We start from the raw sequence: 27,393 nt of genomic DNA on the forward strand, positions 1-27,393 counted from the left end.
CTAACCATGGCCAGGAGAACAGTGTGCTGACCGCATGCCCCTCCATAACCGCACCCAGCGATGCCCTTGGGTGAGGATGACACGGCGGCCGGTCGGCACCATTGGGTCTTCAAGGTCTGTTCAGACGGAGTTTAATTTTATTTAGGTATGCACATGGTACCAGCACCCGCCTACTCCCCCCCCCCTCCCCGTTGGTACTGCGCGTTATGAAGAATACGTTGCAAGGGCTAACCTGGCATTTCTTCGTATGTCTCTGTCCACTTCTATCTCCTGACGGGCCCATATTATTGGTTAATCTTACCCGGACCTACAGACAACGTCACACTCCCGTATCTTGTGATCTCCTTGATTAAAAGAAGACGACTTTTTTTTTTTTTTTTTTTTTTGACAACCTGTACGAGTCTTTGCCGAAAGATTTCGTAGTAATTACTAAATGACCTGGCCGGACACGCGAAAATTCTACGCGAAAAAATAAAATACGCCGGGAAACTTAGATCACATATATAGCATTGATCTCCCAGTTTCTGTTCAGTACTACAGTCTCTAATGTGTATTGAAGGGAAAAACTATTGGTTTTAAGAACTGATTCGCCGGTCGATTTTTATTTCAGCCAGTTTGTTTTTTCAGTCGAATGAATCAACAACCAAATGAAACTAATCTCTGTGGCCACGTCGGCTACATCGATCATTTCAGTAATTTTCTGGGTGTGAGTGGTTTCATTTAAAGGCGAGACAATCGAATGACACGATTCTGCTGTGTGAATGAATGCGTTTTACTCCTGGGACTAGAGCTCCTCTTTAGCAGGTTGAATCGTTCGCCATGTTTCTCCAAATTTTGAGGATTCGGCAGTGTTTATCTTGGTGGGTGGTTATGCAACTTTTTACAACATTTCTTGCAAAATATTCGATATTGCATATATGAAGTGAACCGAATACTAATTCGTGTCTATAGAAATATTCAGAGTGTCCTTTTCATATAACGGCAACGGCCTTGCCACAGTGGATACACCGGTTCCCGTGAGATCACCGAAGTTAAGCGCTGTCGGGCGTGGCCGGCACTTGGATGGGTGACCATCCAGCCGCCACGCGCTGTTGCCATTTTTCGGGGTGCACTCAGCCTCGTGATGCCAATTGAGGAGCTACTCGACCGAACAGTAGCGACTCCGGTCAAAGAAAACCATCATAACGACCGGGAGTGCGGTGTGCTGACCACACGCCCCTCCTATCCGCATCCTCACCTGAGGATGATACGGCGGTTGGATGGTCCCGATGGGCCGCTTGCGGCCTGAAGACGGAGTGCTGCTGCTGCTGCTGCTGCTTTTCATATAACAAAAATACTGAAATATTATATTACACGGCGATAGAAATGTAGGCTCGGAACTAGCGTGGTAGTTTGTAAATATTAAATATAATGAGTTAAAAACTCCGTACCAATGTCTTAAAATATCGGTATTGTACAGTAACAACCTGTGCCTGTTTATTAGTTTTTGCCCGTGTACAGGCACTTGCAAAAGTGGTGTTTATTTTTTAACCATAAGTAGGTACTGTTCGAAATGCGGCATTTTTGTTGTACAGAGGGGGGGGGGGGAAGTATAGTCCCTGTTACAGTGAAACGAATTTTTATTAGCAGTTTCGTGTATTATTTAACCAGTATTCATTTTGTGCATTTCATGTTAGGTTAGTATGACCCACAATGACCAACCCGCTATATAAATGTCATCATTATCACTCGTCCTACCGCACCTATATAGGAAATAGGGTTACGTATTATTGCAAAAATATCTTAGGAATCGAAAATTTCTGATACAAACCGTTTCAGTATAGTTTTCGACTGGGGGAAGAAACGCAATTGTAAACAATTAGTTTCACGTTTGTAGCTACTTTTATTATATACTTACACTACACAATTGAGCGTCACGTCTTCTCTCTGCTGCAATGCATGGCCCATCTTTTTCTTTGCTCTGGGTCATTTAAACATGCCAAAATCATTTTTGCAATGATTGGTGCAGTTCACAGCTAAGCAATACTTCGTCTGTCACTGTACGGGTCTGTTTAGTATTAATCTGACTACAAGCCTGTCTAATATTTGCGAAAAATAACTTTTCAATGTGGTCTATCCTTAAGACAAGAGCGAAATAAGAATTGTAAAAGTGAATATTATTCTGAATATTATCTTTGAAAAGTTACTTAAAATCACTTTTACCATTTACGGGGCCGAATATAGTTTATATTATTTAAATTCCTAACAGTAGTACAGGACGAAGGTGCTGTTCGTAGCTTGGAAATAAAACGTTGTAGAGACTGAGAAAACCTGGAAAACATATCTGTACTCTGATAGACACTCTTAAGTGGAATACTTTTAGGTAGTCTCTTGCTGTTACTGAAAAAGGCGAAAATCAATATTTGAGTACATTCGAATTTGCCACGTAATGGCGGCGCATTGTCGTCCACCAGCTATGCTGTGTTAACTGGTGGCGCTGTATTTAGAAAATGCTAGAAATACTTAATCTCATATCGTCAGATACAGCGACTGCATTCGACACAAAACAAAGCGTAAGAGAAAGATGACGACGACTGATCCCGTTTCTTTATAGCAAAAAGAACATAACACTCTTATCCTCTTCAGGTATAATACGTAGTAAATACTTCGTAATTATAATGTTAAGTACACGGATCTTTTGCTCGAATTTGATTGTTATTCGGTTTTGTATTCAGATTTCACTTTGCCATGAAACATTTCTCACAAGACAAAAATATTATGAAAAATTTTATTTTTCGTAGTCACATAACTAACTGTCCTTCCGTTTGTGGACGCCATGGCAGACACCAGTTGCGACGAATTCTTCAATACATTTAACTAGAAATCTCCACTCACATTGTGACTTATATGTGAACAAGAATGAATATCTTATACTTTGGGGAGAACATGGTGGAGAGTTCAGCTCAGGTTATAGGGAGGAGCCGTCAGTCAGTCTTACCAGGGGCGGCAACATCCATCATTGGGACCGGGAGTGTGGTACCGCCGTCGGCAGACTTTGGCAGCCAGGAATACATCCGACGCAAGGGGGAGGCCTCGTCGCCCGTGAAGGCATGCGGCCCACGCGCTAGTTGGCCACCTTCTCGCGACGGATGCTGCCCTGGTAGCCTGCTGGAGGCTGCTTACGTCGACTGCGCGTGGTCGCCGCAAGTTTTCAAATTTAATTAATGGCCACCGCCACCACTGCTTTCCAGTAAAACAGAATGCAAACAGTTCCTGAAATCTGGCAATGTTCCTATCCTCTTCACGTACTCCTACGGCACCTTTTATGCTTAACTTTGTACCCCCAACGATACAGTTTGGTTAGTTATTAATCTCGAACAATATATAAATAAATCAGTTTTAAATGAGTAAAATATTAATTTGTTTATTCAGTATGTGATTAAATGCTTACGTATAGCGCTTATTTCAACTTTCGTGTACCCCCGACAGTGTCTTCACGTAGTTCTAGGGGTAGGAACCTACCAGTTCAGAAGAATGAATGATGATGGATATAGCTCAGTCAAATAAAAATACTGAAGTTTGGTTTCAGTTGGAAAAACGAATAAAATACATAGTTCAGACGACAGTAAAACTATAGACTGGTTTCACTTGAAAAGAAAGAAGGAATAACTCGGTCAATATGCGAAACTGTGTCGACTACTTTCATTGACTTCTTCCCAGAAACTGGTTTCACGCGAAAGAGATGAATGAATGATATACGATGTCAGAAACTTATAAACAGGAATATGAAGTTCTCAACGCTACAACTTCGAGTCGGTTTCTTTACAGCTCTTAGCATTACTCTACTTACCACAACTTAAGCAAACTCCTGAAATGATGGAAAAATTCCCGAAAATGTTTCCGGTATAGCTACATCGTAACGCAAATCTTGTCTAGAGAACATGACGCATAAAATATTCTTCGATACAGATAATTATAAAGTTTTGAAACTAAAGACACTCGTTAAGAAAATAATGGTAAAATCCAGAAAAAACTTACACAAAATTAAGACAGTTACTTCTAGCTACTTCATTTTATGAGCATCGTTTCATACTCTGTATGAAGTGGTTTAAGAAATCTATTCGCATTCCTGGAAAAGAGCTGAATTCGTCTCTACAAAGTTGTGGAGGATTCATATCCGGAGATGTCACTGGCCTTTTGAATTCTTCGCCTACAAAAACTTATTGATTCGTACTGGAATTACTGTCTAAACATACTATACACCTGGAGAGTCGTACCAGTTACCGTCCTCACCTGTCTAACGTGCGACGGGAATCATTCTATGCACACAAATACACTGAAGAGCCAAAGAAACTGTTACACCAGCCTAATATCATGTAGGGCCCTCGCGAGCACGCAGAAGTGCCGCAGCACGACGTGGCATGGACTCGAATAATGTCTGAGGTTGTGCTGGAGGGAACTGACACCACGAATGCTGCAGGGCTGTCCATAAATCCGTAACAGTACGAGGGGGTGGAGATTTCCTTTGAGCGGCACGTTGCAAGGAATCCCAGATATGCTCAATAATGTTCATGTCTCGGGAGACTGGTGGCCAGCGGAGGTGTTCAAACTCAGAAGAGTGTTCCTGGAGCCACTCTGCAGCAATTCTGGACGTGTGGGACGTCGCATTGTCCTGCTGGAATTTCCTAAGTCCGACGTAATGCACAATGGACATGAATGGATACAGGTGGCCAGGCAAAATGCTTACGTACCTGTCACCTGTCAGAGTCGTATCTAGACGTGTCAGGGGTCCCATATCACTCCAACTGTACACGCCCCACACCGTTACAGAGCCTCCACCAGCTTGAACAGCCCCATGCTGACATGCAGAGTCCATGGATACATGAGGTTGTCCCCATACTCGTACACGTAGATCCGCTCGATACAATTTGAAACGAGACTCGTCCGACCAGCCAACATGTTTCCAGTCATCAACAGTCCAACGTCGGTGTTGGGCCCAGGCGAGACGTAAAGCTTTGTGCCATGCAATCATCAAGAGTACATGAGTGGGCCTTTGGCCCCGAAAGCCCATATCAATGATATTTCGTTGAATGGTTCGCATGCTGACGCTTGCTGATGGCCCAGCATTGAAATCTGGAGCAATTTGCGGAATGGTTGCACTTCTGTCACGTTGAACGATTCTCTTCAGTCGTCGTTGGTCCTGTTCTTACAGGATCTTTTTCCGGCCCCAGCGATGTCGGAGATTTGATGTTTCACCGGATTCCTAATATTCATGGTATAATCGTGATACGGTCGTATGGGAATATCCCCACTTCATCGCTACCTCGAAGACGATGTGTCCCATCTCTCGTGCGCCGACTATAACACCACGTTCAGATTCACTTAAATCTTGATAACCTGCCACTGTAGAAGCAGTAATCGATCTAACAACTGCGCCAGACACTTGTCGTACATAGGTGATGCCGACCGCAGAGCCGTGTTCTGCCTGTTTACATTTCTCTGTATTTGAATACTCATGCCTATTTCTTTGGCACATCAGTGTAGAACTCATCTGTAAAGATCACGTTCCTCCATACATTTATGATCCAGATGGATGTTGCAGACTCAAAAATAATAAGCAGGTCAGTTCACTGCCGTTATCTACGCGTCTGTCATACAAAGCAAATGCTCTGGGGATTTTCTATGTAACTGAAATTCCTGTGACGACTGAATGCTTTGCAGGCAAATTGTCTTGAAGACATCCTTCGATTTACTCATAGTTCTGCGGCTAAGGTTAGATTTCGGTCTCGTTTGGGAGTGATTACAATTTGGCGACACTATACAGGCCTAACCAACATCTGTGTCAAAGAGCCTTCGTCGAGGTCTTCAAAGAGACGCTTTGTGGCACATACGACGCTGATGTGGGTGCAGCATGTGTGTGTCGTGGAAACATGGTCCAGATGGCAACATTTTAGTTCCGCCACAGTTCGCGTACCTTATTGAGAAAAATCTTTAGTTATTTTATTCTTACGCATAGTATCTTCATGTGTGACAGCTTGGAGAATTATATAGCTCCGAACGACCAATACTCTGTATTCTGGTGTATTACGTTGTTTTGAAGATGTTAAAAGTATTTTGTGTTATTAGTTCTCAGGAAAGCAATTTTGAACGGGGTAGTATCTACTTTTTTTACTTACCAACACAAACTTCGTAAGAATAATTTCAGGGTTTCTGTCATAATTTGCTTCTGCTTTCAGACTTCATAGAAGCCTGTAATGAGCATTAATTGAAGTGAACCTTCCATTCAACAGCGCGAGAGGCCAGGATGCAATTTCTAGCAAAGAAAGATAAATCACTACTTCCGTTATAAAATTATTCGCACACCCTGAAACATTGTCTTGTCAGTTAGCTTTGTTATCTTTGCAGTTCACAATGGCCTTAGTATATTGTACAATTATTCCACTTGAGAGAATCAGAAACCAGAAGCATGTGGAAATTTGAGTGCATATTTTATTGATGCCATTCCAGAAGCTTGCAAGTGAGGAATATCTTGCTGTAATGCTGCTGAGCTTAGGACGTCCAGTGTAGTAGTATTATATCGTTACAATAGTAGTGCCATTTCTGGGCCAAAATGTGTCACTGATGATGTCATCAATATGTTATAGGATTTCCGCACCCCCTACGTCCAGCCTCTCCCTCCTGACAAAGCCCAATTGCACTATGTATAAAATTGCGGGAATTGCAATTTTGGAGGGAAAATCAAAATTCTGGCGAGAAATTTAAGAACGGAGCCCAGTTGTGCTAGTGTGTTTTATGTGGGAGTAGGGTATTTATTGTCCTCAGTATAAACTGATGGGAAATTCAAGATGACACTTTGTCATGCTGGCTGTCTTGCAATAATGGGACAGGCTCTACTTTATGTCGTCAGAATGTGAGTTCTGAAATACCGTCAAAATGATGTCAGAGACAAAGGATGTTAGTACAGGTCCAAGCATGTCTGCTGACCTACTTGACAATGTTTTCTTTAGCTACATATGGGAATGAAACAGAATTATACTTATTAATAACTCGAATCGTACCCATGAAAGTGTGACAAATAGATATTGCAAAGTATGATTTTTTCTACGAGAATTTTGGTGAATACCTTTCTTGTACCTGACATATCAAGACGAAAAACTGAACTACCTTCTCAACAGCGTGCAGCACAAACTGACAGCAGATGACTTTTTGCATCGCCCAGCGAGACAGCAGAGATCGCTAAATCCCTTTTGTGGAAGGAATATGAATGCTATGCCTCAAGAATGCGGCCAGAGGCTATTGGGAATTACGTGTGAAAGCTCTAGCCGCCACTTAACGTTTGCATGTGATTCACACATGCAAACACCGTTGGCCAAACGGCGGCCAGGCGACGAGTTCGTGCAATGGTTCACTCACCTGAAGATGGCGGCCAGGTAGACCGCGGAAATATTGTGTCAAGATGACTTCTGATCGCAGACTCGAGAAGAATATTATCAGTTATTACACTGGGAAAGCCTATGTAGTCACGTTCCACTCCCTGTTTTAACTGTAAGTTTTCTAAAACTTGGCATTTATGTTTCGTGAAATAAACGTCCACACAGCTCTGAATTGTTTCGCAATAGGTGGAATCTAAGTGCTACATTCTCACTTAGTAATGTTTGAACAAAGATAGAGAGTGAAACCCAGTGACAGTATACCATCTGCTTCTCTCGTCCAACACCAAGGGGACCGCTGAACATAAAGTTAACATCCGACGGACGTATTACCGTTACAATTGTCAGTTTATACAGTACTACGTGGTGTTGTTTTCACTGTGGTATTGTCTCCTAACTTAATCATCAGAAATGTCTGCAACGCTTTCTCCCTTCTTTCCAAATACCGGCGATGAATGTCTTCCATCACCAACTTTAGGTTCGTCTGTCTTGAAGGCGAATATCATCCCACAAGCAAACTTTAATTTAGCGACGTTATTATGGGGACTAATATTGAGGAGGTAATTCGATGTACGATGTAGGGGTATTTTAGCATCCGACGGTGATTCGGATTCCTCGAGTAGCCCGAGTATCGATTGGGAGAATACGTCAGAGGTACTTGGGCTACAGACTACATACGTAGCTGGCACCCACGCGAGGCGCAACAGCTGCGGCAATCGCGTCCAGTGGCACCGCCCCAGAATGATTGTTTACTGCAAAATAACGTGGCTCGGCTCTTGATAGTCAGTCTCTCACTTCTCACTTGTCTCACTGTCACCGAGTACGATGTGCTGGACAACGTACATTAATAATAAGTACTACCACAACTATCAGAAATCCACTCCCCTAGCACACACAGGAACAGACGTAACTAATAACACAAACAGGCAAATGTACAAATGGCCTTCGACTAGGATGAGAGTCTAGTGGAGAGCGGCAACACATGGGGTTATTACAACCCCCAAATGCATTTATTAGTACTAATCTAATGCCTCAGTTCTGGGAGACAATACAATTACCGACTATATAGACGACATGTGCATGCAGGGTGCAATTGAATATGAAGTGGCACCTGAAACATCACATGTTTGATTGGACCATCTTCCAGGCTGGTCTCCTTTTACGAGGTTACGAAGTGGAAGACAAAATGCTACGAGATGGTACCAAGAAATGTAATAACATCCTTCAACATCCTGAGAATGAAGATGTCACAGAGTTCACAAGAAATGCAACACCACAGGCAAACTCAAAGACAATTGCACACTACCCGCTTAACAAGTAATATGTGATACAACCAAATGTAGACCCTGTATTATGCCACTTCGTTTTGTCTACGGGAGTTGCACACGCAATCACTATGAAAAACGAAACAGTAAGGTAGCTGAACAGAAAGACACATCCTGCACCGGCACAACAGCAGACGCAATCACCCCAGAAACGTACATTCAACAGTCAACAAAAGCAAGGAGACACTATCAGGGGAAATGTTCAGTGAAAACGCATGAAAGTCCACACTACCAGAAACCATAAAGCAGGGAAAACTTGCTACGCTACAAAATTACTCCATAAATTTCTTAGACCTCACAATTGTGAATGAACAACAAGAACATAACTTGTACATTTACCGAAAACCAACCTATACTGACAATACATGAATCTTCATACCAACCGAACACACATAAGTATGCTGCATTTAGATCAATGCTGAACAGGGCACATACATTACCTTTAAAACCCAAAGCACTAACACAAGGAATAGATACTATCAAAACAATTTCAGTAAATAATGGTTACTCTGTAAAATCAATTGATAAACTATCTAGAAAAATTCAGACCAACATCACTCACAAAAACACTGAAAAGAAAACTACCGACACAACAAATCTTCACAAGCATTCCATACTTAGGCACAGTATCACAAAAAATAGCCATCTTATTAAAAAAAATATTAAAATATCTTTCTCCACAAACAGCAAACTTTGATACCACTACCTCACACAGTGAACTCAAACAAGCCAATATCACAACACAGTGGAATATATAAATTGCAATGTATCAATTGCCCTGCATTTTATATAGGAAAAACTGGAAGAACCTTCCACACACGGTATAAAGAACACACCGACGCCTTTCGACTAAACCATTTTGAAAAATCTACAATAGCTAACCACATGTATATTGAAACTTCCTGGCAGATTAAAACTGTGTGCCCGACCGAGACTCGAACTCGGGACCGGGCGAGAGTCGTGCTTCGGTAGCTCAGATGGTAGAGCGCTTGCCCGCGAAAGGCAAAGGTCCCGAGTTCGAGTCTCGGTCGGGCACACAGTTTTAATCTGCCAGGAAGTTTCATATCAGCGCACACTCCGCTGCAGAGTGAAAATCTCATTCTGGAAACATCTCCCAGGCTGTGGCTAAGCCATGTCTCCGCAATATCCTTTCTTTCAGGAGTGCTAGTTCTGCAAGGTTCGCAGGAGAGCTTCTGTAAAGTTTGGAAGGTAGGAGACGAGATACTGGCAGAAGTAAAGCTGTGAGGACCGGGCGAGAGTCGTGCTTCGGTAGCTCAGATGGTAGAGCGCTTGCCCGCGAAAGGCAAAGGTCCCGAGTTCGAGTCTCGGTCGGGCACACAGTTTTAATCTGCCAGGAAGTTTCATATCAGCGCACACTCCGCTGCAGAGTGAAAATCTCATTCTGGAAACATCTCCCAGGCTGTGGCTAAGCCATGTCTCCGCAATATCCTTTCTTTCAGGAGTGCTAGTTCTGCAAGGTTCGCAGGAGAGCTTCTGTAAAGTTTGGAAGGTAGGAGACGAGATACTGGCAGAAGTAAAGGTGTGAGGACCGGGCGAGAGTCGTGCTTCGGTAGCTCAGATGGTAGAGCGCTTGCCCGCGAAAGGCAAAGGTCCCGAGTTCGAGTCTCGGTCGGGCACACAGTTTTAATCTGCCAGGAAGTTTCATATCAGCGCACACTCCGCTGCAGAGTGAAAATCTCATTCTGGAAACATCTCCCAGGCTGTGGCTAAGCCATGTCTCCGCAATATCCTTTCTTTCAGGAGTGCTAGTTCTGCAAGGTTCGCAGGAGAGCTTCTGTAAAGTTTGGAAGGTAGGAGACGAGATACTGGCAGAAGTAAAGCTGTGAGGACCGGGCGAGAGTCGTGCTTCGGTAGCTCAGATGGTAGAGCGCTTGCCCGCGAAAGGCAAAGGTCCCGAGTTCGAGTCTCGGTCGGGCACACAGTTTTAATCTGCCAGGAAGTTTCATATCAGCGCACACTCCGCTGCAGAGTGAAAATCTCATTCTGGAAACATCTCCCAGGCTGTGGCTAAGCCATGTCTCCGCAATATCCTTTCTTTCAGGAGTGCTAGTTCTGCAAGGTTCGCAGGAGAGCTTCTGTAAAGTTTGGAAGGTAGGAGACGAGATACTGGCAGAAGTAAAGCTGTGAGGACCGGGCGAGAGTCGTGCTTCGGTAGCTCAGATGGTAGAGCGCTTGCCCGCGAAAGGCAAAGGTCCCGAGTTCGAGTCTCGGTCGGGCACACAGTTTTAATCTGCCAGGAAGTTTCATATCAGCGCACACTCCGCTGCAGAGTGAAAATCTCATTCTGGAAACATCTCCCAGGCTGTGGCTAAGCCATGTCTCCGCAATATCCTTTCTTTCAGGAGTGCTAGTTCTGCAAGGTTCGCAGGAGAGCTTCTGTAAAGTTTGGAAGGTAGGAGACGAGATACTGGCAGAAGTAAAGCTGTGAGGACCGGGCGAGAGTCGTGCTTCGGTAGCTCAGATGGTAGAGCGCTTGCCCTGAAAGGCAAAGGTCCCGAGTTCGAGTCTCGGTCGGGCACACAGTTTTAATCTGCCAGGAAGTTTCATATCAGCGCACACTCCGCTGCAGAGTGAAAATCTCATTCTGGACACATGTATATTAATAAACACAGATTTGACGACATCCACAACAGCCTAACTGTACTTCACACAGAACCCAACAGTAAAAAACTTAATCTACTAGAACAGTTAAAAATAATGCTACACAAAGAAAAATATTTCGGAAACTTGTGGAATGAACAAACAGAGTTTAACACCCAAATTTTTTTCTACGCCTTTAAAAGTTTATTTTTTCCTGAGGAATCAAATCTATAATAGTACAAACAGCTGACAACCTACAACATGGTGCCAAATAATTATTTTAATAATATCTGTGTACTAATAATACTGTATCATATTATCTTCTGTGAAACAAGAAAACCGATTATATTTAGAAGTATAACATCTGTATGAACGAGAATCTTTGGCATGTTTACGTTCTGCTACTACAATGTGCGAAAAAGTGTGTGACTATGTATATATCCCAGTATGTACTGCAAAATTAAAGATGTATATTGTGTATACCATCTGCACAACAGAAGCAGACATCATACAATGTTAAACTGTAAGTTATTTTCATATTATTAACGCCGTTAAACTTATGTCTGCAATATATCATGTTGTAACACAAAAATGTAATATCAACAGGCAAACAACTAAAAAACCTGATGTAAATCACTAAAAAGCACCTGAAATGAGCCACCAGTGCTCCAAATGCATAGTGCAGTAAATAAACGCAACTTGTGACTGAAGGCGGTTTGTTCTTCATTTTACGAAAATAAAACAGTCGCGGACGAAACACTGAAAAACAATGGATAAAATTAAAATTACTCGAAATCGGAGCCAACAGATCCCAAAACGTACCCATCGATGTGCCTCTTAAACACTCTCGCCAAGGTACAGGAAAGGCTGCTGTGTGACCGCTTACAATCGGGCAGGTCAATTAGACTCAGGGACGGTAGATCAATAGAAGACGCCGTCAAACAAGCACTGACAGTAACAAACAGCATCAGCGACAAATACGTGTCTACAATATTAATAGACATAGCCGGGGCTTTTGACAACCATTGGTGGCCGTCCCTTTTCGCCAGGTTAAGAGAAATGCGGCTATAGGCTTCCGTCTAAAATAGCCTCCTCGACTACTGCAGAGGCAGAGTGGCGGAGTGGAGGGCTAGTACACGCAAGGTTGGCAAGAATAACAAAGAGCTCGATCTGCGAACCAATATTTTGCGATATCGCAATCGAGTCCTTGCCGAACAGCCTGGACGGCGACGACAGGGTAAGAGGTGTGGTGGCGTACGCACATGACCTGCTCGTAGTGGTGTCAGCCAAGTCGAGAGCAGTTCTAGAGATAAAAAGCACGAAACTGCATGAGAAAATGAACAATTGGTGTAAAGAAAAGAAACTAAAAATAGCGTCCATTAAAACTGTATATTTACTGCTCAGAGGGACACTACAGAGGAACCTAGTTCTAAAATTAGACAATACTAGCATACAGAGGAAGCAAGCCACACGCTATCTAGGACTGCATCTTGAGGAAATACAGACTTTTAACGATTATATCAACTGATAATTGACAAAGCCTCCAAAATTATGCCCAAACTAGCAAGACTCAACACAACTCAGTACAAATTACCTATTAAGGCGATAAGGGCCTATCAAATTGCGATATTCGAATCCATCACATGCTTCGCCCAAGTGCTTGGACTCATAGACTGAAAATACAGACTAACGAGATAATTGCCAGTCAAGGACAAAGCAATGTACTCCTGAGAATGAGCGGAACCTACGACACCACATCACTAGATGCACTTTGCGTTGTGATGGGGACCTGCCCTAAGGACATAGCAATTTGTTATAGAGCTGCACTTTACTAGCTTAAGACGGACAGGTCCGATAAAGTCAAATAAATTACAGGAACCTAAGTTACAAACAAAAGACAAATGAAACAATGGCGGATACAAACATGGCAGAGAGTGTGGGCGACATCCGACAAGGGTCACCGAGTATGCTCTTTCTTTCCTGGCGTACGCGAAAGATTACAACTGAAACATGTCAGCCGAAGCCGGAGGATGGTCCATTTCCTGACAGGCCATGGGCCGTACCTGGTACACTTAAACCGTATGGGACTAACTAACAATGAAATATGCATTTGCGGAGAATCTGGGACACCAGAACATGTCACACTGCTATGTAACACTCTAGCACGCGTGAGACCTATACAGAAAGACAATGACATCGCCAGAATGATACGTAATCTCGATGATTGGAACACACAATAAATAGCGTAGCTGATACTGTATCGAACACACTGCATGAAGAATGTAAGAGCCAAACCCCATATGGAAGGAAGCGTACACAAGTACAAACAACACAACAAACCACATACAAGGACACAAGCACGACCACAGATTCCGAAACCGAGGAAGGAACCAACGCACTAAGTGTATATGATTCAGAAAGGATCAACACGTGAAAAGGACCCAAACCAACAACACTTGACACAGCGTTCCATAACATAGTCACACACAACACAGAAGGCAGTAACAATCATAAAACAAACATCGACACCACGCACTAAGACTGTAGTAATAAGGTAACGTCGCTTGGGAGGAGAAGGCTCGAAGAACTCTTTTTACGAGGCTCCTCCTCCCCAACGACACATTGCACATCGTTTCGAAGTATGCTGTACATAAGCAGTAATGTATTATTCGTCTTATGTGTAGACAGAAGTATATTCTCTTTTTTATGTAAAGCTACAATCGATGAATTTATTTTATCAAATATATTTTCTGTATAAACTATATATAAAACTAAAAATGTAATGTAATAAGTTATTTAAGGAATACTGCACTCAGGTACCAATGAACCGCATTGTATTACTAGTAATAAATTCACAACCATAAGTGCATTGGTCACGTAACGCTGATATTTATGTATTCCATGTATCAAATCCTCAATCAGTATTTAACCTGTATCATACCACCGCGTATGTATGTAAGGTATCATACAGAATATACCACAACTACCAACAGCAAGATAAACGAGCAACTACTGAATATCATGTAGTGTCCTGACATACAACACTCCAAGCAGTATATCAATACACACAAACGCAATAAACATACATAAATGCAAACTGTTCAGATGAGAATAGCTCGAGGTTCTACCAAGACCTTGGTACCTGAAATATGTAGAAATAGGCTATTATCAACCAACAAGATACTTAGACTATATTACACATCCAAATATAATATATCACTTCCCTCTACACATTGCACCTTATTTTCACCACACTTACTGTATTACATTTTTCTCTTTTCTTTGACATTTACATTATATAAATTAAAAATTTATAGGACCACTATAACAACTGCTGAGCACTCAGTTCTCTGTAACCTTAGAAAAACTTTTATATATTATGTTCTTTATATTATGTAAGTCCGCAACTCGTGGTGTCGCGGTAGCATTCTCGCTTCCCGAGCACGGGTTCCCGGTTCGATTCCTGGCGGGGTCAGGGAGTTTCACCTGCCCGAGATGACTGGGCGTTGTGTCGTCTTCATCATCATCATTCATACCCATTACGGTCGGAGGAAGATAACGGCAACCCACCTCCATTTGGACCTTGCCTAGTTAGTACGGCTGTGCGGGTCTCTCGCATCGTTCCCCTACGCTCTGTTAAGAAGCATGGGACTTCATTTCCATATTATTTAAAAAGTATTAACAACTGTATACCAATACGATTGTAATAATAAGTCTTTGCTGTTATGTGTAGAAGTATCCGACCCACCTTACATTTCAAGACGGCTGGTTACTCTGTACTGTTAATGAAATACATAAATAAATAAATCTGAAGCCTTTAGTTACACGCCATTGAATAGTAGGGTCTTGGTTTTGACCTTGCCTGATATAGGTTTGTAACTTGGATTGCTTCCTTGTTTGTTGTAAACTCTTAAGACGACTTTGCTACGCTCTGGACTCGCTTTGGTTATTCGGTCACTTCGTCAAATCCCCTGTCATTTACCTTCGGAGCTGCCCGTTTCGTTCTTCCGTTCTCTACGTCACCGCAAGTGTGGGTTATCATAAACTGTGCTCTTTCCTCACATAGAAGGATAGAAAAGATATTTAACCATTCCTCGTCTTCTTCTGTTTTTCCCTTGTGCCTTTGTCCCGCAGTGGAGCAGAGTTGGCATGGTTATGAACGGATTTGGCTTGTTAATTTAAGGGGTGGCCGAGTGCCATTCCTGTCGCCAGCCCGTTATCCTCCGGGTCGGGATATATGCGCCCCAACTGTCTGCGTATAGTGCTATTAATGTGAAATGGAGAGGAAGTTTTCTAAATGTTTGTGAATCGCGCAACTGAGGAGGGACTTGGGTACCATCCTGTTATTCTCCTTTTGTACCGAAAGTGGAGCTTCAACACGCACGCCTATCCGGACGGATAAATATTACCCACCAATTATAAGGAATAAAAGTTTGTGGTGGTTCGGATATTTACATCTACGTCTGCACTACTTCTATAGCCTGCAAATCACTGTGAGGTATTAGGGATTCTTCCTATTCCATTCGTGTATGAAGCGCTGAAAGAATGATTGCTTCAGTGGCTCTGCCCGTGCCGCTATTATTATCATTTCTTCGAGGAATCTACGGGGGCTGTATGCGGGATGCTACTGAACATTCCTAGAGTCTTCATTTAATACTGTTTCCTGAAATTTCGTAAATAGGCTTTCATGGGATAGCTGACCTTTTTTTCCAAGCATATACCAGTTAAGGTTTTCCGGACTTTCTGTAACGCTCTTCTGTCGGTCAAACAGAGCTATGACGATTCGTGTAGCAGTTCTTTGTATACGTGCAGTATCTCCTGTTAGTTCTATTTGGTACGGATCCCATACACTTGAGCGATATTCTAGGATGGTTCCCACGTGCGTTTCTCAAACAATCTCCTTAGGAGACTTATTGCGATTTCCCACTTATCTTACCAATGGATCGAAGTCTGTCATCTGCTTTACCTACGACTGAGTCTATGTGATAATTCCATATCACATATCTTCACATTGTTACTCCCAGATATTTGTGTGAGTTGACTGCTTCCAGTTGTGAGTTACTGATAATTTAATCAAACGATACTACGTTTATTCGTTTTGTGTGGCGCTCTGTTTTACACTTCTGGGCATTTAAAGCACGTTGCCAATTTTTGCACCGCTTTAAGCTCTTATCAAGATCTGACTGAACATTTGTGCAGTTTATATCTGCTAGTACTTCATTAGAGATATCTGATTCATCGATAAAGAGTCTAAGGTTACTATGTTGTCTTCCAGAAGATTAATATACAGCAAGAACAGCAAGGATTCCAACACACTTGCAGGGGGTACGCGTGGAGTTACTGCTGCAACTGTAGACAACACTTCATCCAAAAAACATGCTGCGTCATCCTCACCAAAAAATGCTCAATGCAATAAAATAATCCTGTTTGATATCCCACACGAGCATAAATTCGTTAATAACCGTTGGCGTGGTATTCTTTCGGATACCTGAAAGGTAACAAATGTACAGCCGACGCGAAGTTCCATTTCGTAATTTTGAAGGAAAGAGAGCAATGACGAGATTGTGGTAAAGTGCGAGCGAAACGGTTCCTGCCAGAAAAGGTCAGAGTGGTTATAAACGTGCAACTGCGGGACATGTTTGATATATCTGAAGTTGCGCACTCGCAGGCGGACTCATAAGGCAACGTGAACCCTTGCCGTCTAGCCCGAAGTCACTTGCCGCAGCTAGTATCTCTCAACCGCCAGTCTCCGTGTCCGCTGGTGGAATAGGCGGGCCCTGGACGGCAGCCTAGACCAAGGACCATCCATTGCCTCCCCCCACTCCTCTCTCTCTCAGCCTTTTCTCTTTCTTTCTTCTCTCTCTCTCTCTCTCTCTCACACACACACACGCACACACACACACACACACACACACACACACACGCACGTTGACAGACCAGTACGTCAGCAAAGTCTCAACATTTTTAGGTTCGTAAGAAGAAGTAAATCAAAGTGGTTTTAAAAGCAAATTGTCTGACGTGGCAGGTCGAAACCTCGTAGTTTTTTCTTACTCGTTGTTAACATAATACATAATAGAAAAATTCACAGGCTAATTTTTAACTGCCGATACACACTGAAAGTTACTCAAGTTTCTGTTCTGAGAAACGTTGTTCACCGGTGTCACACACGTAATGAAGAAGTGGATACCCCTGAATATTGCTAGCTATGGGTTGTTTCAGTTGCTGATGCTTGCAGGATCCAGAAAGTAACACTATTATAACATCAATGAAGTAGTCAAATGTTGATGGTGTTGGACAGCAACCAGCCACAAATTTACTTTCAGTTCCTTTATTCAAAGGGTACCGTTACCGGTTTCGAATCGTTATGATTCATCTTCAGACGGTTTACATGCTTTCCTTACAACATGTGGTGCTCTTTTTTACAGACTAATTGTCCTAAAATATAAGTAATACAAAATTATAAGCACGCCACACAGATGGTTGCGTTCCAGATTTTTCATTGGATGTGACTTACGTGAAATGTCGGTTTGGAGTGTTTGTCCCAACACCATCAAATAACAGCCACGGTCTCCAACCATATCATCATATGACAAAATTGCATGAATGAAGTAGTCATTGGAATAAAACTTTCTTTAAGGATATGTCAGAAATACAAGCGAACATTAGGCACTTTTACTTTCATTTTCTTAATTTAAGATAATTGTGGGAAAAGAAAAGTTTTGACTGAATTTTGAACTTCAAAGGTATTGTATATAACATTTAATCTCGCAGTGCAGGTAATAGGAATCGCTGTGAATGCTGTCTACTTCTTATTGATATGTACCGGATGGTTAGAATTAAACTTTCCCTATTTAACACGTTATAACACGGAAACTAATTACTGTACGAGTAGCAAACTTGGTAGCATTAATGTCAAGGACATGAGGAAGAGAAATAATGCAGAATCGATTCAATTGAAACACTTTTAACGTGCTGCTATGGTACATCATACCATTACATACTGGAGAGCATTAAGCTTCTGCATGCATGTAGTCTTTAAGTGGCGAATATGGGGCATCTAAGTCAGCTTTTTATCAAAAATAAGGCCCAAGAAACGGGACTTTGCTACATCGAGAAGCTGGTCGCCTAAATAAAGTTCCGGATCGGGGTGACGACAGAAATGCATAAATCGCGTTTTGGAGGGAGAAAACTGGAAGCCATGGGAGATGGCCCACGCAGAGGCCCATCGAATAATGCCTTGGAGTTGGGGCTCAGCAGATGCTACCGTGTGGGAGCTACACCAGACGCAAAATTCGTCGACGTACAATGCTGGAGTTGTCACAGGCCCAACAGAGGTTACTAGCCCATTGATGGGCATGAGGAAGAATGTGTTACTTAGCACAGAACCCTGTGGGATACCATTCTCCTGAATCCGAGGGGTGCTGAGTGAAGTTCCAACGTGAACTCCGGAGAGCTGCTGAGATAAAAACTTGCGGATAAGAATCTGAAGGGGACCATGGAAGCCCCATTCATGGAGGGTAACTAAAATGTGATGGTGCCAAGCCGTGTCGTATGCCTTATGTAGGTCAAAGGTGCCAGCGGTTAGTAAAAGCCTGTCGGATTGCTGTTTCCAGTCTGAGTAAATGGTCGGTTGGAGGTCATCCTGCCTGGAAACAACACTGATATGGGGACAAAAGGCCCTGAGATTCGAGTGCCCAACGTAATCTGAAGCTAACCATCCTCTCGAGCAGTTTACAAAGTACATTCGTCAGGCTAATAAGACAGTAGCTGCCAAGACACATTGGGTTCTTCCCAGGCTTAAGGACGAGGATAACTGTAACTGTCTCGCCATTGCGACGGTAAAGCACCCTTGAGCCAAATGTGGTTGAAGACCCTGAGGAGACCCTGGGGAACGTCCAAGTGTTGGATCATCTGGTTGTGGATGGAATCGAAGCCTGGGGCCGTGTCTCATGATGAGTGAAGAGCCTGCAAGAATTCTCATTCAGTGAATGGTTCCTTATAGGGCTCGACGTGTTGTGGACTGAAACAGAGGGGGGTCTGTTCAACTCGGTGTTTCTATCAGAGAAAGGTAGCAGGATAGGAAAAGGACGCCAGTGCCATCGCAAAGTGTGTCGCGAGGTGTTCTGCACAGAGCACATTGGAAGTTAAGACTGTGGACACTTAACTGTTACTGGCGGCGCAGAAGGCTATGGAGCTTGGACCAAACCTGCAGTGAAGATGCATACGTCCCCAGGGAGGAAACATAGCGCTTCCAGCATTCCTTTTTACTCTGCTTAATAAGGTAACGAGCCTTAGCCTGAAGACGCTTAAAAGCGATGAGGCTGGTCTGTGAATGGTGTCGCTTACATCGCTGCAGCGCCCGTCGGTGGTCCTAAACAGCGAATGCTATATCCTTGGTCCACCACAGTACCCGTCGACGACGTGGGGGACCTGTGGATAGGGGGACAGCAGTGCCAGCAGCATGAAGAATAGTGGCAGAGAGGCCGTGCACGACCCACGACCACATCAACGCAATTCAAGACGGAGGTGTCGAAGTGCACAGCAGACTTTTATAAAGGCCAATAGGCCCTGTGGAATGCCCAACATGGGGGACTGTCTGCCTGGAGGCAGCAGGGGAACGATAGAATCACCGGAAAGTGGTCACTGTCACAAAGGTCATCATGGAATGACCAACGTAGGGAAGCCACGAGGGCAGGGGAGGAGATCGTAAGATCTATAGCAGTAAAAGTGTCATGTGTGGCACTGAAGTGGGTAGGGGAAGCATAACTAAGGAAACAAAAATCGAAGTCTGTAATAAGTTGGACAATTAGGAGGCCCCTATCCGTCGAAGCGGCACTCCCCACAGTGGGTGGTAGGCATTGAAGTCCCCAAGGAGGAGAAACTGGAGCAGGAGTTGCTGTATTAAGGTGGACAGTTCAACATATAGAAGTGGCCTGCCTGGAGGGAAGTAGACATTGCAAACAGTGATTGCTGGAGCCTTTTGCACTCTAACCACTATTGCTTGCAGGTTGGTACGTAGGGGGATCCAGTCACTAATGACATAGGAGTGAACCAAAGTGCAGACCCCACCAGATGCTAACCTGGGGCCAGCACGGTTCTGACAGAAAGACCGATAACCACGAAATGTTGGAGAATGGCCATCACAGAAGTGCATTTCTTGAAGAGCAAAAATAGGAAGAGACAAGACGTTGCATTTCCGGTAGGTGATGATAGTATCCGTCGCAATTCCAGTGGATGATCGTGTGGTGAGAGTCCAGGTTAGACATAGAGAAGCCGAGTGGAGGTCATATCACTCAGTCACTGGTCGTCACAGAAAAGTTTGGGCTGACATTCATAAATAAGATGTCAGATTCAGGTTGTGAGTGGGGAGTTGGCACCTCTGGGGCACTGAGGGGGGGGGTTGTCTTGGGACTTATGTTTCTTCTTCTTCTCTTTTGGAAGTGGAGGACTGCACAGGGGGAGTACAGATGTCTGCAAGATCCGTAACCGAAAGAGAGTAGGAGACCTTTGGGTGCACAGATGGTGCGTCTCATGGCCGAGTTGTGGTAGGAGGCTTGCGGCGTGAGAGACACCGGAGAGAGAGGACCAGACGGGCAGCCCCATCACTGGCAGGTGCTGAAGAATGGAAGCACGTCTTTGAAAGAGGGAGCGGCTCCCAGACGGAACTGCAGCGGAGGAGGAGGGGAGAGGGTGATGGGGCTGGGGTAAGGAAGAGGTAGGATGGGGAAAGGAAGTAACAGAGGCAAAAGTTGAAGGTAGTGACGCTGGATGGAGTCTCTCATACTTTCGGCGAGCCTCAGCATAAGACTGGCGATCCAGTGACTTATACTCTTGGATCTTCTTTTCTCTCTTGTAAACTGGATATTACGGCAGTCATGGCAGTCATGGCAGTCATGACAATTGACACTGGTGGAACGCAGGGGCTTCCCCCATGGAGTGGGTGTCCACAGTCACCATAGAGAGGGTCCACCGTACAGTGGGAAGATATACGCCCAAAACACACAAACATCGAAAGTACCTCATGGGTGATGGGATGTACAACTTCACATCTGTAGCACATAACCTTGACCTCCTCTAGGAGTGTATCCCCCTCGAAAGCCAGAATGAAGGCTCCGGTATAGGTGCGGTGGACTTTGCGACCCTTCTACACAAGTCGAACAAAATGAAAGCAATATCACTCAAGATTAGCCCAGAGTTCCTCATTAGTTTGCAGGATGAGGTCTTTATAAAGAAATAACTCCCTAGACCATTATCAGAGATTAGTGAGGCGTAATAGACATTGGGAAATTGCCAAGACGATCACAAGCATGAAGACTTGCACACTGTCTGGTAAAAGAAACATTGATCGATAGGGAGACTGACCGAATCTTAGTAAAAGACTCCACTTCACCTAACTTGTCCTCGATATGCTTCATATAAAAACAATGGCTTAGTAGCAGTGAATATGTCCCCATCTGTCCTAGTACAGACGAGGTAGCGGGGAAAGTGTTTCATCCCTAGATGGCGAGGCTAGCCCTCCTCCCATAATGTTCCCAGGAAAGGGAAGGCTACTGGGTCATACAAAGCAGCATTCAATGATCCTTCACCAGTTGGAAAGACGGCCGTTTGATAACGGCCAGATTTTTGCAGTTTGGTACGCTTCATGCACCACTCCAGTCAGGGGCTCTCCCCATGGGCGCTACCCAACCACAGCAAGGGCCGCCTGGCACAGTGGCTGTAGCAGGGAGTTCTGATGCTCCAAGAAGACAAGGAACCACTCCTTGGCATACATGGGGAGGGAACAGCTCAGATATCAGTAGCATGATGCCTGTGTTGTCAGGGGGCTCAGCCAGATGGGGATATAACAGCCCCACCACACGGACTGGCTACATGTGCTGGTGACCTAGACGGGGGGGAAGAGGGCTATAGCAAGGAACGGAGAGGGGAAGGAAGGGGGCAGAGGAGTCCTCATCGTAGATGTTGGGGAGGGAGTTCTCCCCCAAATGGCTCACACTAAAAACAGAAAATTTAGAAGTGGAGGTCAAACCTCAAGCGTGGACATAAATACCAAAAACGGATGAAAGAACATGCAGAAGGAACAAAATTGCAAACAATACAGGGAACCATGTGGATAGCCAGAGGGATATAAATCAGAACACCAAGAGAGGGGATGAAGGGGACAATGGGGAAGGAACGACGATAGGGACGGACGGCTGGGTGAAAGAAATGCAGCCAGGGAAAGAAGAATGGACAGCAATAGCTCGGGGCACCATGTGCACCAAGCTGGAAGTCACGAAAGAACCGTTACCCACTGGAGAAGAGCTTCGTCTGTCCATAGCATGGTCCAAGACCAGTCATTGTCAACTTCAGTTCTTGCGAGAAAGTGGAGAGCGAAGTCAACACCTCATTGTGTGTCCTGTGGTGCAAGTTGCTGCGCAATATGGGTCTTGTATGGATACCATTTGAGAATGGTTCAAAGAACCTGCTGTACAGTGGACCACGGGATGTTCAACTGTTGTGAAACAGCATGCACACTGCCTGACGATCGAGAATTGCACGCAGCGTTGTCTGCCATAGCCACAGCGATTTTTTCAACTACCTGTGGTGCAACCGGTCGTCAGCCTCTTCCCTGAGCGACGCCCAGTTCTCCAGTCGATTCGAACTTCTTCATCATGCTCCGCACAGTAGGTGGAGAAAGAGGACCCTTCCGTAATCCTTTCATCCAGCGATATTCTCGAAGTGCAGCTGCAGCATTACTATTATTTTGATTATAGAGCTCCACAGATTATTTCCTGTTCCTTTTGTCCAAGCTCATGATGCACTGCGACTGGTCAGGTGTGTGAGACTATGAATCACGATGACTGATCATGTCATCTGGTGGAAATGGACGGTGGCACAGTGATGCATGGAAATCATGCACCCCATACTCTGGACATTAATGCTACCAAGTTTGGTACTTGTACGGTAATTAATTTTGGTGTTATAACGTGTTAAATAGAGAAAGTTAAATTATAACCACCCAGAGCAAGTACAATGATGCTACCTGAAGCCATTGACAGAAGATGCCCAGTATCGTCATATGATGTACGAATCGATGGTTAAATATTTGGACGTACATTAATATAATCCAAGTACACAGTATGTATAAAAAGACAATATCGAACTATGTGAACAGTGACTTGTCACTCCGACTCATACATCGGTATTGAAGCAGTGCAATTGCTGACAGACAGCACGGTCTGTGCTTGGAGGTGTCCACGACTATGGCAAGTGGCTATTATAGCTATTATAGACGGACCTGCATCGACCATGGAAGAGCACTTTGGGTCACAGAACACCAAAGATATAAGAAATAAAAGTCCCATGTCACGATACAGAAGCAGAGAACGACAGCAGCACTCCCATTTTCTTGGCACTGAACTTAGAATGCAATAGTAGTAGGGAGAAGGGGACATCAGCGCAATTTTGATATTAAATTCATATGCAAATTAATTAAACTGATCAATTAATCACTCCCCTCCCCCCTACCACCCCCCCGCCCCCTAGATGAAGTCTCATGTTTTCCTAGCTGCACATGTGCAACAGCCCCCTCCTTCCCCGCTCCCCTTACTCACATCCACCCCTCCCCCCCCAAACTACCCTATTGGCGGGAATTTCGAATTTTGGCGGGAATTTCGAATTCTGGTGGGAATTTCGAATTTCGGCAGGAATTTATCGGTCCCAGGGCTGTGCTGACATCCCTCCCCACCTGAGAATTGGCGGGAAACTAAAAATTGGCAGTACCCTTACCGAGACTGAAACACTGGTCCTCCTGGGCGAAAGGCCAAGTGCACCCCCCCCCCCAACACAATTATACAGCCATACGCGCTTGGAATTCAAGGGAAATTAAAAATGACTGTGCCCTTTCTGGGACTCGAACCTGGCGCTCCTGGTTGGAAAGCCCAAGTGCACCCCAAACGCATGGAAACTGTCTAGATGCGGGAGAGGAAGGTTAGGTTGGTGTACTTTATTTATTTTGGTCGGGAAACTGACGCAAAGATCGATCCTAAATACGTAATTAATCACAAAGATCAGGCCTAATTATACAGCTATAAACATAGCGTTACACAAGGATGGCATAAAATCGCAATACAGTGTAAAAACTGACGGTGCTACACAACTGGTGTTATCCGGCTGAGAAAAAATTTCGAAATACCACACGAAACCAGCGACAGATACACTCAAACTCTACCCTACACCTACAAGCTGGTGGGATAAAGGCTGGGGTGTAAGACACTATCTTTATTCTTTTTGGTGGGAAATACATTCAACTGACTAGATGCTGGTGTTGGACAGAGAGGATTTTAAAAGGTGAATTACCTGCAAGCATACAGTATCTATCATTGTTAGACATCACAGTTTGCCACAGACGACTACTAATAATCACCCTACAGCCCAGATAATCGAAGCAAATACGTGCTACCACAGTTGATGGAAGAAATGCATCACAGTTCTAATTAAACTTTGAAATTGTCGTGATAAACCAACATTCATATTGAACGGGTCATAATGCAGCACATGGACTGAGGGAAATCGTCGTCCTAAAAGACTGCAGAGGAGGCAGTATTTGAACTTGCGTTCTCGTCGATGTACAGTCACAAACAGCCGAAAATCGATATCTCTCCCCTCCCTCCCTCCATCGACCCCATAGGGAGCTGTCCGCGACACATGCACATACACAGACATAAAAAAAAACAGCGCAAACACACTGCAAATGTGGAATATCTGGGTGGGGGTCACTGGATGCAATCGAGTACAGTGCTATACTACGCCTCCCGATCAGAAAAATAGTGAATTTTTGCTAAGTGTTGCCTGCTGTACTACATTTACAAGCAGTTTGGAACACGGAACGAGAGGTTATGTCATGGTCGCAAGGGTTGAAGTGACATAAAAAAATCGATGGAATTGCGAAAAATGATGGAAAATACTTACAAATTGAGGGAAAATACGCTGAAATGTGGGGTAATTGAGAAAGTAATTGCGTGTCTTCTGGTTGGCGCAGAACAATTCTTGTACATGGGAACAAGCATTTGACAGCAATAGGAATCTGAGAAAACGTTGTGATGGAAGCGGAGGGGGCCAGGGAAATAATCACTCTTTTCCGTCGAGGCATCATTGTACTGTATGTTTATTGAGGTAAAAGTGATCATACGAGTTGACTACTGTATTTGACACTTTTCAGGAAAACAGAGAACCATCTAAACTTACACACGTCTGCGTTAAAGGATAACAGAGAGTGGACGGTGTGCTCGATTGATATGGAGCTGTAATGTGGTACGATTTAATGGCAGACTGATGATGCATTCTAGAGAGGGAGGGAGATGTTGGCGAAGGTCATTTGACCATGTTTTCCGCTGTTCTGTCAGGATACATGAGTCACATGACATAGTCTGAGTTCGACTCGTACACAACCACGTGTTCTGTATTTGACTTAGAGCACTGTCTACTTGCGATCGGTAATAGCAAACCTCTCCGTCGTCGGAGGACTTCCATCTCATGTGTGATGAAACGTGACCATCCTGTTTCGACACATTTCTCTAAACGAACGAATATTTATATGGTGTACTCCATTCTCTTGTAGCATCTTGGGTATAAAGTCGAAGCTTCAGTTTCATAACTAAGACGGTTCTAAGTTAACGATAGGTATTTGTGAGACACTGCAATCCCCATGTATACAACTGCTTGAGAGATGTCCTTTTTACGGAGTTAGTGGTGGTATGATGTGTAATTTTACATGTCGGACGCTGCTGCTATGCGTTTATCTGTTTCCTTGTGAAAGGTATTCTCCACGACTAACGATCAATTTATATAGGACTGATGCAAGCATAGTATAATTTCTGAACCATGAGCGGATGTGAACAGTGGACGCTATACATCTCTGGAAAGCTACACTGTGCACATATCACGCAGAATTGATATTTTAAGGAAGTGGTTTTTTTTCCATTTTACAGTTTGTTATCATAGTTTATCGTAGAGAAACCTCCAGGAGGGATGTATGTAATGTGGTGGAAATATATTTTTTACATTTGAATGATAACGGCGCCCCATATGACTGATAGGTCGGAAACTGAAGCAATCTAACATTACAGCCTGCTTTAAGTGCAGAACCGTGTAGCTTTATGGCTGCATGTGTTTATGTTCCCTCTTACTGATACCGTCCAGGTACTGATCCCAGACATTAGAACAATACTTTAAAATTGATAGCATAGTTGATTTACATAAAATGCTTCGAACTCCATCTGTCTGGAGCTCCATCATGCATGAAAGCCACTCGTTTCTTGTTCTTATTAACCGTCTGCCATTACATCACAGCACTTTAAAATCTACCACTATACACCGATAAGGGGTGCTAACCTCCTCGACATGGGCACGTCTGGAAAAATCTTGTGCACTTGGATGGGTGAGGACTTGGCAAGCTCCATTCATTCACGGGATGCAGAATGTAGCAGTCTACTTCTGGTCAGCTGCAGATTAAATCGGTAATGGTACTGCAGGGTAGATTGGTCAAAGACAGTGTGGGGGAGTCTTTCAGTCTCTAATTTTATCCCAAGACTGCGAGAATGCTCTATGACTCCCATTCGCATAGAGATAGATCGTGAATTGTGCACTATTGTCAAGTTGCTAGAAATATGTAGAGCACTGTCTGGTATACTTTGATGATGTATATGTTAGAGAATTAACAATGAACGGACGTACTGCACAGTCATCTATCTACATTCACAATGATACTCGCAAAACAGAGAAGGGACGGTTTAGCGATTATACGGAAATCGGGAAACATGCTGATGCATCATTGGTGGGTGTTGAAATTACTGTAAAATTGCTAAAATTGTTCGCACTATCAACTGTGATGGTTATTGTTACAGTACATCGACGGTGTCTTTTCCACCCCATCCGTCCACTGGTACGCTGTTGGTTACCACGTAATGATTGACTGACATCGCTTGTTTGAGATAGAGAAAGAGTTTTGGTGGAGGGGCAACACCTTCTAGGTATGGCTAGCACCAAAACAGTGACCACGTACATGATTGCAGTATGAG

The 27,393-nt window shown here is 43.9% G+C and overlaps 1 protein-coding gene and 1 pseudogene across 1 annotated transcript in view; both read left to right on the forward strand.

The window, feature by feature from the left end:
• Window positions 1-27,393, forward strand: part of LOC126183839 (relaxin receptor 1-like) — an 847,723-nt gene that overhangs the window by 495,687 nt on the left and 324,643 nt on the right. The window lies entirely within an intron of this gene.
• LOC126185770 (5S ribosomal RNA) lies at window positions 981-1,097 on the forward strand (annotated as a pseudogene).

The sequence above is a fragment of the Schistocerca cancellata genome, chromosome 4 (assembly GCF_023864275.1).
Source record: "Schistocerca cancellata isolate TAMUIC-IGC-003103 chromosome 4, iqSchCanc2.1, whole genome shotgun sequence".
Classification (NCBI taxonomy): domain Eukaryota; kingdom Metazoa; phylum Arthropoda; class Insecta; order Orthoptera; family Acrididae; genus Schistocerca; species Schistocerca cancellata.